Source organism: Cygnus atratus, chromosome 2, assembly GCF_013377495.2.
Source record: "Cygnus atratus isolate AKBS03 ecotype Queensland, Australia chromosome 2, CAtr_DNAZoo_HiC_assembly, whole genome shotgun sequence".
Classification (NCBI taxonomy): domain Eukaryota; kingdom Metazoa; phylum Chordata; class Aves; order Anseriformes; family Anatidae; genus Cygnus; species Cygnus atratus.
Window position 1 is genome coordinate 88,364,447 of NC_066363.1, and position 18,382 is coordinate 88,382,828.

Genomic DNA, 18,382 nt, shown 5'->3' on the forward strand with positions numbered 1-18,382 from the left:
TAGCAGGAGGATCAGTGGATGAGCCCACAGCTCCCTTACTATCTGGGAGACCACATGTTTCTGACTGTGATCCCACATGGCTCTTTAAGGCCTCAGAGACTGCTCACCAGGTGCCGAGCAATCCAGCCGCAACCTTGTCATTTTTAGTAGCAGAGTCCCACACCTTGACCTCGATTTGGTCCCATGTTTCAGGATCATGAACTGTCTGATTCGTAATAAAGGGAATAAACTGGAAGGTTACCAGGACATTCTTTGGTTCTAAGGACATATGATTCCCCATAGCGCGCAACTACTTACCTTCGGCCAGTGAGGGGCAGTTGTGTGCGCGGGTCTGCTTCTCTCAGCTTGAGCTTCCTTCCAGCTTGGGTACGCTTCCTTTCAGCGACTTTCAGTAGGAGCTTCCTCTGAGTGGTTTGCTGAGTTTGGCCGAACCTAACTTCATGAAGCGATCAGTGTCCCTGTTCCTGTCCTGGTCCCTGTTCTGTTAGCCTGTCCCTGTTCCTGTTCTTCAGGTCCCTGTTCATTTTCTTCAAGTCCCTGTTCAGGCACCATTTGTGGCGAAATGGACCACACGGACACCAGGGTTCTTTTAGGATTAGTAACTGCTACTACTTTATTGATGACATAACTTCAACTCCCTTTTATTATACTTTACAAGATCTAAGGGCCATGAGTACACCAGAGCCCATCCAGGCTAACCCTCTAATCTGAATGTAGTGTGTGTACATTTGCAGAAAATAAATTGTTTTACACTCACTATATCCATCCTGCCAATAAACTAACTTTTGCTTGCATGTCAGTGGGTGGTGTGGTTTTGTTCTAGTGGCCACCCCACCCAACATCCCAATGCCTGAGAATTTTGCAGTGTATTTTCCCTCATAAAATGAAATGTATTTAACTTCAGAAAACTGTAATTCTTACTCGAAACAAGATATTTCATTTTACCACCAGTCCTATTTGTGGAAGAAATACATTTACTGAGAGAATCCCACACTGAATGTGCGGCTGGGTGTACAGGTACTATGACTCTCTTTGCCCTCAGAAGTACAAATTTCTTCCTGACAAATTTACACGATTTAAAGAATTTAACTGCTGACAACTGTATACACATGTGAAGATGAACAGTTTAACTAATCTTACGATTTGCAAAAGGTAATCTAAATAGTGACTTGTTGTCTTTAAATAGGAGACAAATAATATGTGTTCTGCAAGGTAGTCACACATTACTTTTCACACAGGACTTTCATCCTGAAAGATTCCAGAACCAGGATTGTTTAGTTCCTAATGAGACAGCAAATTCAAAGTGTTTCAAAGTCCTTTGTTCCTTACAATAAATAAATAAATAAATAAATGCTGCAGACCTGGCATTCAAATAACAGTATTTACTAATTGTGCACATAGTTGGCCAGGTAAATACATATTGATATTTTGACTTATGTCTGGCCCCTTGTCAGAGATCATAAAGCTCTAAATAAAATACTCACTCAGTCAAGAGATAATAGTTTATTAACCAGTGAAGCTAGCTAATTCTAAAGCCCAGGGAAAGCAAGGATTGCTTTTTTGCCTATTACGCTTTCTATTAGATCTTGAGTAAGACTGCTATTATGTAAGAGATGAGAACAAAAATCCATCCATCCTTGGAAGGAATTGTTCAGAACCCTAACTGAATTGGTTCTAGTGAGAACACTTTTCTTACTGTTATTCCTAAATGCTAAGATTTTCTAGCATTTCCAGACAAAGATTTTCTAGCATTTACATGAATGTCATCTTAAGAGCTGCCTGGAAGATTGGGGTCTACCTGCTGCTGTTGAATATACCTGTAATAACCCTTATCCTCTGTGCCACTTAGGTAAAACAAATCACATGTAAAACCTCTGTTTCACATATGCTCTAGTGTGAATTCATTTCCTGCTTGATGTTAACTAATCAAAGTGACTGTAATAAATCAAGTTATATGTAAAGAAACAAAGAGGAAGAAAAAAAACACATTTATGAATGAAACAAAATGTCACATAGAAGAGGAAGAAAGCTCTGTTGTGTCAAGTCCTTATGAAGACCTCACCCACACAGCTGCTTGTGGAGTGTCAGGATACATACTCAGACTCTGCCTGATCATTGAAGCTCAGCAGAAATGACAGACATCAGTGCACAGCCATAAGAGAAGCACATCAGGTAAACATCAGTCATGGATGGCAACTTCATGTTTCCTGAACAAAGTGTACTTGCACAAAAGTACCTTGTCTGTTGAAACAGTTCCATCTGTGAAAAAAGTGGTGGCCAGTGAGACCCCAATAGTGGGAAATTAGACTTTTGAACTGGTTTTGTCCTAAGAGAATGTGGGAAAGGCAATCGCTACCTGGTTCTCCTGAACCAGTCATGGCCATTGCTTGCATAAAGGTCTCACTGGGAATAAAATCCCTGGATCACCAATTGCTAACAGGGAATTCAGCTTGATACAGGAGACACCGTGAGCATGGAAGATTTTTAAGTGCAACCACATGAACCCTTTGGATTGTAGCCACAGCACTGAGAGCAAGCCATCAGGACCTAGAGGTCTACTGTTGAATTCAGATGGGCAGTAGCCAAAGCAGTGTTGGAGCAAGACAGAAAGACAGATGAGGATGTAGATAGTGCAATTGCATTTTAAAAGTCTAGATCAGAAATTCTGCCTTGGTATAGATGTGTTAATGCAGACAAAAAGCAACCCAGGAAGGAGTGGATGTGTATCTCCTCTAGAAAAATAATTCTCCTTTTTCTTAAGTGCAGTATATTTTGCTTGTGTTCCATATAAACTACAGTTCTCTTTTATCAGAATTCCTGCAAATAATCCTACTTGCAATTTATTTTAGCAGTAGAAAGGTAACAAAATTAATGAAAATGTGGAAGTTAGATAACTTAATTGTCAAAATTGGCAAGTAAATCAAAGAATCTAGATTCTGAGATATCTCAATTTTATAATGGATCTCAGGAAACATTCTGTGATTATGTAGTCTTAAACTGAGAAAACAAGGAAACCTTGAAGAAAACAGGAAGATTAGTAGCTTTGACCTAGTAGAAGCAAGGGAAATAAGGGATGAAAGCTAAAAAACAAGGAGAAAAACAGCTGAAGGAAGATTCCAGACTGACCTATGGTAACCTTTTGCTCATTAAGGACCATTAATGTATTAAAAAAAACTATCAAAATGCTAATGTATGCAAATGTGAGATTTGGTGTTGCCTCCTGCTGATCCTCTGTAACGCGCAAACTCAGTAGAGATAAGTTAGGGGAGCTGAAACAGCCAATTAAAAGTAGCCAGAGAGATAGTTTCACAACTTCACTCTGTATAAATAGCAGTGATTCAAGTCAGAGGTGTGCTTGCTTTGTGAAAGATTGCCTAGCACCTGACTCTGCAGAGTTATGTAACTAATTATTTAATTAAAAGACCTTTGTGTGGATTTCGATTCTGTGTGCTTATTGGCAGGATGCACCAGTCATGAACCTGTGGACAACAATTACTCAGACACATAAAAACTAAGATGACTTCTCTTGCTCTAGCAAAGCCACTATATGGTAGTGCTATGTGCCACTGTAAATACGTTTTAGAGACAGAGATAAATATCACCATGATCTAACCCCTTTTCAGACAACTTTAAGACAAAATAATTGTGAGGCTAGGGCTGTCACATTTGTTTTCTGACTGTCAGCTTTGCACAATAACAAAAGAATAAAAAGAAAACAGCAGTTTAAAAATGATGTTCTGGACATTTGAAATGGAACATCCAAAACAAGATGTTTAAAGTTTTAAATAGAAAGGTTCTTTCTTGTTATAGAAAAGCTACTGCTCTTCATGTAAGTTTAAAGTAAAAGTCCTGCACTTTAACTCAAAAAAAAAAAAAAAAAAAAGACTTTACTGGTTCCTTTTAAAGAAGCATTCAGTAAAGTGAAGTGGCAATTTGTATCACCCAAATTAACTGGTAACCATCAGGTTGACCCAACAACAGATGAGAATTAGAGCTTTAATTGCTGGTCCATGCGTAAACATCCTTAGTGAAGCATTCAATTTTAACATGGCACATATGTTCAAGCTGAATTTATTCCTTGAAAAAGAGCAGTTGCAGCATGTAAAGGAATTTCTATAGGAAGTTGGAAATAATTGCCATGAATCTCCAAATATTACATCTGTCTTTTGATATTGTATTAGCAGATGCAAAATACTTGAGAAAATATTTCTGCCTTACCTAAAAATAGTTTTTGTTTTTGTTTTTTTTTTCCAGCTTGAGTAAAAGCAGCTGTTTCCTCTGAACTATAACTTTTATACTTTTTGCCATACCACTTTTTTCATGGAATAAACCAAACTATAATACTGCAAAGTCATAGTGCATGTAGAACACACAAAATCACCATCTATTTTACTAAATCAAATCTGACAGTAACCTTGTAGCCTCTTTGAAAGTTAACATAGCCAACAGGCAAACTCAGAATAATGACACAAGCATCTTTGTGTAAGAGAATAGCAGTTGTAATTGGAAGAGGATACAAAGGCATCTCTGTTGTTTCTGATGCAAAAGAAACCTTCCACCTCTCACACTTCTCATATTCCTTAGGCCTGTTTTATTTTCCTTTAGAAAATGTTGTACTTCTGAGCTGTCTACAGATGTGAAACATACTATAACCTATGTTTGCATAAGATTACGGTTTGTGTCACTTTATGCACCATAGATGTTTTAAACAAATTTACAGCAAAGCACAAGTGATGTTTCAGTGTCTCGCTTTAATATAAGAAAGAAATATGAGGCTCAAAATTAAATCCCTCACTCCTACGGATAGCATCCGTACTCAATGACATCTGATCTTCTTTAATCAGGACTATGACAGAAACCAGGAAGTTCATGTTTCTGTTGTCTGACTCAGAAGTGCACAGATGTTTTCAGAGCAGAAAGCTAAAATGAGGACTCTTTACTACATTAGGCAGTATCATTATGTAATGAGTAGAATCCCTTTATTCCTGAAAAAGCAAGGGATCCCACTGCCCAGCTGCCTTGCCATACCCTCTTCTCCTCTAGGACACTCTGAATAGACTGAAGTGGTTGCACAACTTATTTAAGAAAGAAAATAAATCAATTAATGCTTTTGATCACACAGCAGGGTTAAATCAATAAACACCCTTAAAACTGTTGATATTAATCACTATTCCTCATTCCTCTGTTTGTTTGAGAAAGGCAGCTGATGCTTACACCATTTTAATATGAAGGGTGCTGGACCTGGTGCTCATCAATGCAGAGGAACTCATTAAAGAAGTTAAGATTAGAGGAATCATGGGTTGCAGTGACCATGCCCTGGTTGAGTTTGTGATCTCGAGAGATATGGACCTGGCTAAAAGCAAAGTCAAGACCTTGAACTTCAGAAAAGCCAACTTCCAGCTGTTCAAAGAATTAGTGAATGAGATCCCATGGGACACAGTCCTTAGGGACAGAAGATCTGATCAGAGCTGGCAACTCTTTAAGGATATTTTCCTTGGAGCACAAGAGCTATCTATTCCCATGTGTAATAAATGAAACAGGGAAGGTAGGAAACTGGCATGGTTGAATAAGGATCTACTGGTCAAACTTAGGCAAAAGAAGGAAATGCACAGATGGTGAAAACAGGGCTATGTGCCCTGGGAAGAGTACAGAAATGCTGTCTGAACGTGCAGGGATGGGATCAGGAAAGCCAAGACACTGACAGAACTAAACTTTGTGAGGGATGCAAAGAATAACAAGAAGGGGTTCTACAGGTACATTGGCCTCAAAAGAAAGACTAGGAAGAGTGTAGAGCCTCTGACAAATGAAGACCTCCATCTTCAACAGGTAACAACAGGTGGGGAGAAGACAGAGGTACTTAACAACTTCTTTGCCTTGGTCTTCAGTAGTGGTCAGGCTTCCCACAACTCTTGTGTCCCTGAAACTCTAGATGGGGCTAGGGGAGCAGAGTCCTTCCCACTGTAAGCAAAGAGCAAGTTCGGAACCTCCTGACTTAAAAACTGCAAGTCTATGGGCCCTGATGACATGCATCCCAGGGTACTGAGGGAATTTGCTGATGTAGTTGCCAATCCTCTCTCCCTCATATTTGAAAACTCATGGCAGTCAGGTGAAGCCCCTGGTGACTGAAAAAAGGGAAACATCACTCCCATTTTTAAAAAGGGTAGAAAGGAAGACCCAGGGAACTACAGACCAGTGAGCCTCACCTCTGTGCCTGGGAAGATCATGGAACAAATCCTCCCGGAGGCAATGTTAAGGCAGATGCAGGACAAGGAGGTGATCCGGGACAGCCAGCATGGCTTCCCCAAGGGAAAATCGTGCCTGACCAGTCTGGTGGACTTCTATAATGGAGTATGTGCATCAGTTGACAAGGGAAGACTGACTGATGTCATCTACTTGGACTTCTGTAAGGCCTTTGACAAAGTCCCATATGACATCCTAATCTCTAAATTGGAAAGATATGGATTTGAAGGGTGGACCATCCAGTGGTAAGGAATTAGCTTGATGGCTACACCCAGAAAGTAGTGGTCAATGACTCTCTGTCCAGGTGGAGACCAGTGACAAGCGGTGTCCCTCAGGGATCTGTCTTGGGACCGGTGTTTTTTAATATCTTCATCAATGACATAGATGATGGGATTGAGTGCAAGTTTGCAGATGACACCAAGCTGAGACATGTGGTTGATACCAAAGAAGAAAGAGACGTCATTCAAAGGGACCTGGACAGGTTGGAGAGGTGGGCCCATGTGAACTGCATGAGATTCGACAAGTCCAAGTGCCAGGTGCTGCACTTGAGTCAGGGCAATCCCAGACAGGAGTACAGACCAGGAGAAGAACACATTGAGAACAACCCTGCGCAGAAGGACTTGGGGATTCTGGTTGACGAAAGGCTTGGCATGAGCCAGCAGTGTGCACTTACAGTCCAGAAAGCCAACTGCATCCTGGGCTGCCTCAAAAGAGGAGAGTCCAGCAGGTCGACGGAGATGATTGTCCCCCTCTACTCTGCCCTCATGAGGTCCCACCTGGAGTCCAGGTTTGTGGCCCTCATCACAAGAAGGATGTGGACCTGCAAGAGTGAGTCCAGAAGAGGACTACAAAGATGATCAGAGGGCTGGAGCACCTCTCCTATGAAGAAAGGCCGAGAGAGCTAGGGATGTTCAGCCTGGAGAAGAGAAGGCTCTGGGAAGACCTCATTGTGGCCTTCAATACTTAAAGTGGTCTTATAAAAAGGATGGAGAAGGACTCTTTACTTGGGTAGATAATGATTGGACAAGGGGGAATGGTCTTAAACTAAAGAAGTATAGATTTAGATTATACATTAGGAGGAAGTTCTTCACTGTAGGGGTAGTGAGGCACTGGAACAGGTTTCCAAGAGAAGTTGTGGATGCCCCACTCCTGGAGGTGTTCAAGGCCAGGCTGGATGGAGCCTTGGCCAACCCGATCTAGGGGGGTTGGATTTGGAGTTAGATGATCTTTAAGGTCCCTTCCAACCTGAGCCATTCTATGATTCTATGATAAAATAAGAAAGTTGTTCAGACTTGTGTGGGCATAGGACTGTTGGAGATTTTTAAGGCAAGTTCAAAGTAATAGCAATATATTATGCAGAAAAGATGTGGTCAGGCAACTTTTGAAACCAAAACAATGCTGTCACAATCCTAACTGAGGAATGAGGAGCTCACCCTAAACTGCTTTTAGACCATGTTTTGCCCCAATTATTAGTAACAAAATGCTGGTACAGATACTAGAAAGTGTCATGCTGTGTCCTGTACATGTTTTTGTTCTGAGTAGAAGATACTACCATCAGCAATGCATGCCACAGTCCAGCTGTAAAGACAAGCTAGGTTTATTTTCTTCAAGCCTTATTCTCACTTAGCATGTTATTTCTTAAAAATGTTTTCAAATAACTATGCAAATCATGGGCTGACAACGTATAGCAAATAAACTTAGTTATAGGACAACCTCAAGAAACTGGTGGCTTTTATTATGCTGCACAAAGAGCTGTAGCAATGTTGACATGGGTGACAAAAACATTCAGGGAAGTAGATGGGGAAAAAAATACATTTTCCTCAACTGGCCATTCTGAAAACAAACAAACAAAAAGATTTACAGTTCTGCAGCAGCTGAAGTGAAGTGATTTTTTATTTCCATTTGAAAGACAACATTCTTGAACACCACTGTATTTCTAGGTGAATAAAACCACATGTCACTGAGGACAGCTATTGAGACTGAGGTATTGCTTTCCATTTTCCTTGTAAAACATAATTTTCCATTTACAGGTACTTGATCACTTCACAAAGTAATGATCTCTGACAGTAGCATTGCCAATTATTCTGCATCTGGACAAAATGTTTTGTCAATTGCTCTAATAGAATCATTCTTGCCCATTTCAAGAAGCACCTATTTGTTCTTATCAGTGATCGAAGCAATGATCCAGATGATGAAAAGGAAATAATTATAATGGCTAAAGATAGTTGGAGATATTGGAATTCTAGTAACCATACTTTCACAAGTAATTTCTGAACTGGTCAAAAACAGCGAGGTAGAAGATTATGAAAATAATAATAATAATAATAATAATAATAATAAAAGGGTTACCTATTACCTTATTGGAAATAAAATAAAATAAAAAATCAAGAGGAACACCTCTAATGATTATTATTATTTTTAATTCTATAGTGTTTGAGTTTCAAGAGAGCTTCAATAAGCATATTATGAAGGTGCTGTGAAAACAAAGTGTGAAATCTTCCCACAAGATCCCAAGTATTTTCCTGAGTCAATTTGTAAATTCCATGATGTATAGCATTTACAGAAAAGTTCTGCTTTATAAGCATAAATTTCACACTAAAAATGTTGCCTGAGAAATGGAAATTAGAAGTTTCAATCAAGCCTAGAACTAATTCAAATTTACAAGCAATTTTATGTGGATGTCATCAAATGACTACTGCAGGCTCTTGTTTAGATCAAAGCACCCTTAAATGCTTACCCAGCTGCAAAACCAGTCTCAGTGTAAGTAGTGTTCAGAAAAGGGAAAAAAAATCACCTATTTTTGCATGAAATATTAGTTTGATCTTCATTGTGGCAAGGAAATTGCTATTTTTTTTTTCTTTTTCTTCTTTTGTTTTTCAAGAGGATTAAGATGATTGCATATTTTTTAATTAGTATTTCACAGTTCAAATACGGGTTTTGTTTCTTTGTTTGTTTCTTTGCTAAACAGGAGTGATCCTGATTCTTTAGCCTCTGAGAAGATCCCAATTGAAAAGATGTTCCAGGTGGTAACCATTCCACACACTTGACATTAGTCAGATTTGATAAATGATTTTAGCCTCAGTAAAGATATATACATTTGAGATTTCTGTGTCTGTCCCCATGGGCCTTCAACCTGCACAAAATTTCTGATGCATATAATCAGCATTATGTGATAAATTATTAGGAAGAACTAGGAAATCATTTCCCATAATACTGCTAAATGCTGTGCTCTATGCTCACTTACGCAATTTGGAACACATAAGTTGGGATTTTTTCCTGAAGTCTGCAAGTAAAATTCTTACTGCATTTCTCAAACCAGACAAGTTGGTAATAATCAAAATGCACTAAACTTGATATCTGCTCAATCCCTTGACTGACAAGTTACTTACTATTGACAGAAAGGTATGCCAACATTTTTATTATTATTATTATTTTATTTTTTATTTTTTGCAAAGGGTACTAAATGAGACAGTGTAAGTAGCATAACAACATTTACAGAATTTGTGTTCTAATCAGTATGTACCTCTCTAGAATCTGGCAGAACTACAACAGTATCCTCTGCAATTAACATACTCTTTGCTTCCTTTCCTGGAGGATCAATCTGTATATCTGTTTCAGCATACTGACTCCTTTGTTATGAATCCCAGTCATCTCCAATTGTCTCATATTGCTTCAGGTCTCAGCAATTTTACTTCACACAGTTGAATTCCTTTACAAGAAGGTACACCTGAAGTACCAATGCTAATACATATCCACTAAGGTAAAACTTTATGTGGGGTTGCAGTACCAGAAATCATTTGTTAGACACATAGGCACATAGTATGTATACATGAACCATGTGAAAACTACAGCACCCACAGGAGCTACTAGTGCAAACCCTTCAGCTGATCTGGGGGCTATACAGGAGAACAAATGCTGTGAGTAACATTCTATTTACCCTCTACAAACTTGCTTCTTTGACAATCCTGACCTTGCAGCTCCTTGTACATGTTCTGATATTTTTAATTTTTTATCACTTTCATCTGAGACCAAAGAATAATTTCTCATATAAATGTGAAATTACTCATATACTCCTTTAAACAAACATATTTTACAGAATTAAAACTGGAGAAAAATAAAAAATGAAGTACTTTAACAATCATACTCACTTTAAATAAAACATAGTACATACATATATTAATAAGTTTTAAGCACTTTTAAATTTATAATTTTCTATTTTTGTTCCTGCATCCTCTAAGAATTTTAATGACTAATATACATCAGTGATCTGAGAAGAATGTAAACGTCACCAACTGTATGGTTAGTGTTCTTCATCTTTGACTTATCTTCAATTTGAAGTACAAAGAATTTGAAGTTTTTATATAATAGCTTTGTAAATAAGTAGTAATGAATGTTTATTTTAATTAGAAAAGACTGTTGTACAGATACACCAATGATCAGATCATGCTGTTAAACTCTCAGTCATCAATTAGTTATAAAAATAGATACAGAGACCTAACTGATGTTTTCTGCGATTGTGTTTATAAACAATATCCAGATCATCTGCTCAGTATCCACACAATCTGGAAGCAGCCTAGAATCTAATGTTGACTTCAATATATTTGAATGCTGTAAGTGTGTCAATGTTTGCCAAGACTAATATACTGAAATAGGTTGAGATACTTAGCTTTCATTTCAGACCACATTCACCAATGTTGCACAAAAGGCTTGGTATGATGGTTGTTTCCCAAAACTTGTTCCAAAAAGGACAATCTGTCTGACAGAACAATCTCTCTAGATCTTCCTGTAGGAAATGATTTGAATTCAGTGATGTTTTATACTATTGGGCAATACAAATTTCACTCCCTCTCTCTTTCCAAAGTGTCCCTCAAAGTCTTGCATGATTAAAAACAAAGACAGAATTATTTGCATATTTCCTTGCCTTTTTGTCTCTAACATCTCCCATTCATTACATCTACATCTCACTACTTGCTGCTTTTCAAAAACCGTTTAAATAATCTTGTCTCATGCAAACAACCTTCAAGTTCTTCTGTTTGTTTTTGTTTGTTTGTTTGTTTGTTTTTAATTATTATTCTCAATTTCAGGATCTTTCTTTAAAATAACCATTTCTGAAAGGAAAAGGGCTAAAATTTTGCTTAGAAATACTTAACAATCACTGCTGCATCAGTTCATATACCTGTGCGTACCCAAACAAACAGTTCTTAAATAATTCAGAACAAAGAATAATCATACATAGTTTCCAATATTTATTCCTTGTAATTGCCAAAACTGAGCTCTACCTGCTATGCTAGTGCTTCCAATTCACACATCCTGAAGAGGTTAATTCACAGTTTCTTATAGAGTTTGATTCTCTTTTTTTTTTTTAAAAAAAAAAAGCACATTTCAATTCAAAGGAAAAGGAAGTTTCTTGTGTGAGTTGAGAATTTTTATTCTTTATTCAAAGTTATTGATAATTGTAGCATTATAAAACACAATTGTAATCTGAAGCAATACTACATACAGCAGGAGGGAAAATGCTTATATGCCTGTGCAATTGAAGTAATGGGAGGCTGATCAACAGATGAAATAGAAAAACAAACAAACAGAGAAACAAACAAAATAACAACAACAACAAAAAACACACTGTATTTTATCAAAGGCCAAAGTAAAAGCTAAAATAAAACAAAGTAGAATAATAACACGCAGAAATGGGAAAATAGATCCTTAACTAAACAAGCTAACAGATGAACCATAAGCTTGCATTTAACTAGAGATAAACTAGCTAGCTATCTGGGATAAATAAACAGATTATAGATGCTAGTCAATAAATAAATAAACAAATAAATAAAATAAAATTAATCACATCCTTAGTTTTGTCTTAAGAATTCTATTTATTTTGATAAAACTAAAATATACTAAGTTCTGTATGTTTCAAACTTACTTTTTTATTGTATTTTTTCAATCCAGAAAACAGAGAAAAGAGCTAATATAAACAAAGATGACCCAAACTAGCACTTTGAGTTGTTCAGCTGTCTAGTCTATAAGTGTCTTGGCAGTTATCACAAACCTTAACAAATTCTCCTAGAATATGGTCTATTCAGCACAGATAACAGAATAAGAGAGTACTCTAATTGTTGTGCATGTGAGAAAGTATACAAATATTTATAGATTTAGGGAAAAAAAACTGTTCTTGTAAATCCTCCAGACTCTAGATAATGCTGAGGGTAGAAATCCTTTTTAAATGCATAACTTTGTCGTACGTTTAAAGGAGAACCTTAAAATAATAGCTGGCAGCTTGAAAGCTTAGTTCTCAAGTACTGCTCAGACCACAAAGCAAGATGTAACACAGATAAGATAACTTACTCAGCACCTAAGTATCAGCATCACTTCACTTGTACTCTAATAACATAACATTCCTAGTTTTTTGTTTGTTTTTTCTCCCCTGTGATTTGCCCTCATGAACAGAGAGAAGGGACTCCCGCCTCCGCCCCCACCAAAAAAAGGGATAGTCCTAGCTAAATACAATCTCTAAACTCCAACACTCTGTTTCCAAACCCTGCCTGGAAAAAATAATAATAATAATAAAAAAGCAACCATTGTCTCTATGCCTGGACATTGACACGTGGAAGGCAGCCAGGACCATTAGCAAACACAATGGCAGCCACAAGATCTTTGTAGTCCACAAAAATTTGCCTTGAGGAACCTATTACACTGTAATCTATATCCATCTTTCAGATGATTTTGGGTGCTTATTTAATCCTACTGAATTATGTAGTTTCCTGGAAGTTTTGTGTAACTGATGCACTGAACTGTTAAAAATGAGGAATGCATATTGGAGAGAAGTCAAGTATAGAAAAATGTTTGGAAGAAAGCCTAGATCTTGCCAAGCATGTCCCCAAGAACATAGAAAAAATCAAAAGCTATTTACATTAAGTGTTTTTAACTCCCAGATTCCTCAGTCTGTGCATTAATTTGTCATGGCTAGAGGTATAGAACTGGCTTACAGTTGCAGTGCTGAATGTTGATTGTATGGCCTGGTTTATGTTTTGAGTTAAATTAAAATGGAAGATTCTTCCTTGGAAGTGTTAAACTAAAACTTTTGTACATGTCCTGCCAGTTATTTATACAGGGCATTGCAAATTTGCAATGGAGTAAAGGGAAAATTATAAAACACTGCATAGGCTTAATCAAGTCATGTCAATATTGCATCTTTATTGGATGCAAAGGACATTTTGAGGATTTTGATGACAGATGAAAAGAAGAAAGCTGTAGCTGTCATCATGAATCTGTAGTACCTGCTTGAAATCTGTATTTTAAAGCATAACAGATACTGTAAACAGGAAAAGGTTCAAGCTACTGAAGGAAATCAAGGGAAAAATATCATATGCTAACAGGGGAAAGGAAAGTAACACGAAATAATGTGACATAATAAGTTCAATTAATTAAGTGGGACAAATGAGGGCTGCTAGGGAAAACTGCTCATACATTTCCACTCATGTTCGCACACATAGGGATCACAATCTGAGCCATCACCTGAGCCCTGCCCTGATTCCTTTGAGATGGTAGAGTACGCCAGGATGGGGAAGGGGGGGGGGGGGCGCAAGGGGAAGAGGGACAGATGGACAGATGGATGGACGAGCGGATGGACACATGATACCACACTGACCTTTGGCAGTGGACCAGCCCAGGAGATAGTGGGCCCACCTCAGACTCTCTTCCACATGGTGGCAAACAGCCCTGTCACAATGTTCTCCCAAACTCTGCTTGAGGTGTGTGTGTGTGTGTGCATGTGCATGTGCATGTGAGCATGTGTGCATGTGTTCAGCCAGACCTGTGAATTAGATCCATCCATGATGAAATCACAATTTGCTCTTTCAGGTATCATTCTTCTACTGGCTGTTGATCTCCAGGTGTTGTCAAGGATCATGGCACTCAATTTGTGTTTGTAAATTTGAAGTAAGCAGATTATTTTCAAGGACATATCTCTATAATCTCTATAAAAGACATGTAGAATTTAAGACTTCTGCACTCCAAAGTTGTACTTAAGTTGGAAATGAGCAGATGTGGTAAAATAGGGCAAACTATAAATCAATACTCAGGTCAGACAGTCCAAATGTATAATGGGAAATGGAAAAGCTTATGAGGTAACAGGTCACTCTGTTTGGGAATGGTACCTACATTTATAAGAAATTCAGTATGCTATATATTGATACTTTTAAAGTTAGTTTATGCTGTTCTCAAACTGAAGCATTAAATAAAATAAATTAGAAAAGACATAATATACCAACAGACACCTGAAGGCAGGAAGAGCTTCTGAAGAGAATGGGGATTATAATTCATTAGGTCTGGAATGTAATTCATGTAAAAACAATGCTCTTGTTCTTTAGGTTGATATAGGACATGACAATCAAAAAAAAAAAATCACCAAAAAACTACTTGCAATTCACTTGTTACCTGAATACTCTAAGGAGTTTGGAAATAAGTTCACCTTTGTGATAATTTTTTTTCAAAACTTACATCACCATACCATAAACTTGATTATTAAAAAGTGATTTAAGTTTCTTGTTTGTAAATTGAACTTGGGACAGAATTTTAGTTTGGAAGAAAAAAAAAAGATAACAGTCTATTTTACATTACAGATATTTACTCTCATTTTACTTTTATGCTGATCTTTCTGAATTCATGCTGGACTCATTTTAGGGTAATAGCAACATGGACCTCTAATTCCTAGGAACTACGATAGTAAAAAGAAATAACAGCGGGAGAAAGCTGAAAGAACTTCCATTTTTTTTTAAAATGGCAATTATATGTATGTATGTATTTGTATGTTCCTGCTGCAGGTAAGAAATAGCCAAACTATTTATGATTAAAAGATGATTAGATGATAATGTGTATTGCTGACATAGGTCCTGATGTTATTTAGATTGACTATTAAAAATCACTTCTGAAAGCGTTCCATTTACCTTGATTCTAGGCTTCTTATTGCAAATTATTCACATCAGGAACAAACTCATACATTCTGAATGCTGATGTGAATAGGATTTGAAAAGTCTCATCAGTGTTTTCCATGTGGGGAACATCTGTGACAACATGAACATAAGAGCCTTTGCTGTATCTTAAATAGTACACAGGTTTCAAAGGGAAATTATATTCCAGACAGAGTGGAATTTCAGTATTTCTTCTAAAGAAAATATCATCCTATAGGTTTCAAATTGTTTAAAAAAACTTCAATTCAGAAGCTTCAAAAGAGAATATTTAATACCATCAGAGTCAATATTATCGTAAACAATTAATACTAAAATTCAGTGGCATTGCCACAATACTTCAGGAAACTAAAATTATATTTTAAATGAGCAATATAAATACATTTAAACTTTATAAAATATTTTGAATAGTTCAAAAGTTAAATAAAAATGAATGTGGTGAATTTAAGGAGTGTTTTATAATTTTATTCACTCTGTAGCATTTAAGCATATTTCTGCTTCATTCCCCACTCATAAAAGTACAGCTGACTTCTAAACTTTATTCTGATAAATGGGTCTTTTATGAAATTTTTATATGCATCATTAAAGATTTAAATTAATTTCAATGGACTATTCAGATGTATTGATTTCTCTATCATGACTGACATGACATTGCAAAATTTATGCTGTTCTACATTTGTTTGTGTCATTGGTCCTCCAGATGTAGTTTGGATTTTCTTTTATTGTTTTATTGTACACTTAGTATTAAATATATCCAGAACATTTTTTCATACACTTGCATGATACTCATGTACAGATTGTGTGTATGTGGGGGGTGGGGTGTAAAACTGGCTTTAAAAATAGTTTATTGTTGCTAAAATACTCTTCCATGTGAAGCATGCTTATGCTTTTAACAGCAAGATTTCAACCACCGGTTCTTATGTTTTTCAGTATGACACCAGTTGGTGGTGTTTGGGTGTTTGTTAGCAGTCCTTTCAGCTTTGATTCAGCCTTTTTTATTTTTTTTTTAACAAAAATAGAGGGTCTTCTCTGAAACACAAAGTCTGCCTAATGCTTTATCTCACAGCTCTCAATACGGCATTTGCTCCTTTTTTTTTTTTTTTTTTTTCACTGCTTGCGTTAGCTTCATGCATTTTCCAGGTTTAAGTGTGTTAAATGAAACACTCTAGACACCAGTTTTATAAATTGGGTATGTATTTCTGCTACTTCACCACAATCAGAATCACAGAATGCTTTGGGTTGGAAGGAATCTTAAAGATCTAGTTCCACCTCCATTCTCCAGCCATGGGCAGGGACACCTTCTACTAGACTAGGTTGCTCAAAGCCCCATCCAGCCTGGCTTTGAACACCTTGGGGCATCCACAGGTTCTCTGAGCAATCTGTTCCAATGTCTCACCACCCTCATCATGAAGAATTTCTTCGCTATATCTAATTTAAATTTACCATCTTTCAGTTTAAAGTTGTTACTCCTTGTCCTATCACTACACTCCCCAAAAAGTTCCTCCCCATCTTTCCCATAGGCCCCCTTTAAGTACTGGAAGGCCACAACAAGAATTCCCTGAAGCCTTCTATTCAGCCTTCTCTAGGCTGAACGACCCCAGCTCTCTCAGCCTCTCCTTCATAAGAGAGCTGATTATTTTTGTGGCCTTCCTCTGGACCTGCTCTAACTGGTCCATGTCTTTTTTACACTGTTTTTATTGATATGTGAAAAACTAGTGTATGTAAGCACCAACATAGCACAGTAAATGGCTATGTTCTTAATTGTAAACTTTTCTGAAGATGGTGTCAGGCATTAAACCAGATAAGGATCTGTGCAGCAAAACGTTGTATTTTTGTTTGTTTGGTTGGTTGGTTTCATATGGCCCAATTTCAAATTCTGCTGCTGAAAATCCACGTTTGCTTTCAAAGGCATGGCACATACAAGGGAAATTAACTTTTGTTTTCAAATAGTAACCTGTTCTTTTCCTCTTGCCCTCATTTGTAATGTGATTTCCAGAGTTCATTATCAAAAGAATATATTTGCATACATATATTCAAACACAAGATTGATATTATCTCAATCTGTATACTTTTTTTTTGGGGGGGTACATAGACATAAATCCTTACCAAGCTAAAGACTCTTTGAAAACATTTTAAAGATCAAATAATTTTCTTTATAACCTTTCACAAAATTAAACATGAAAAGCTTTTTAATTTTGTTTTAAGTATTTGCCTTCTTTTTTGTACCAATTAGACATCAGGGACCTGTGGGCACTAATTAGCCTTAATTGTCCTAACCACTATCACCTGGGATTCTCACCCCACCACTCAGTCTGCCCATCAGGCTAGTGGCTCCATTTAATATCTGGCCTGGGCTTCCTTACTTTGTTTTTAACTCTACTGTAGGTAGGGTTCTTTCCTACTGGTCTTGATCCTTAGCTAACCTATGGGTCTGATTCATTGTTTTGCCTGATGAACATAGAAAAAGTAGTGAAGGGTAATACAACGTTTGTTTTGATTTTCTTGAAATGTTACATAGAAAGTAAGAAAGGGTAATTGATGTTACTTGCTCTGATTTTAGTGTGTTGCCCTGACATTTTTATTTTTTGAATTGCTCAATAGAAGCACCCTTCTATGGTAATTGTCTCTGAAAACATTCAGAACTTAAAAAGTCACAGCAACTCTGCTTCTCTCATCTTCTGAAATGCTAGTAGGCTTGATTAACAATATAATAATTAGCTAATTTCTCTTCTAAAACTCTATGGGAGGTTATAGCTGGATTTATCTGCTGTAGCCAAGTGATTCAGCTGGGAAAAATTAACCTTGTACTGCTCCACATAACTCCTACTTTTGAGGAGTAGGATACCTGGAAGCAATATTGGGGGTTCTTGGTGAGTCCTGAGCGTTGTAAAAGTAGTTTTAACTGTAAAGGAACTCTTTTGAAAGGTGAGTGCATTGGAACCATTAGTGGGACATGAGGATACACACAAGGCAGCATGTGGTTGACGACAGTAAACAGGTTTTCTATCAGAATAGCACTACCAAGTTATTTTGGGTAGTTACACAAAAGGGAAAAGACATTCCAGTATGTTTTTTACATGTGCTCTGCATCCCCATGTCCTCTGTGAGGAGCCCAATGGGGTCATAAGGGAGTGGATTTTTCTGTCCAGTTATTCTGTCTGCTGGTTGATGGATCATAA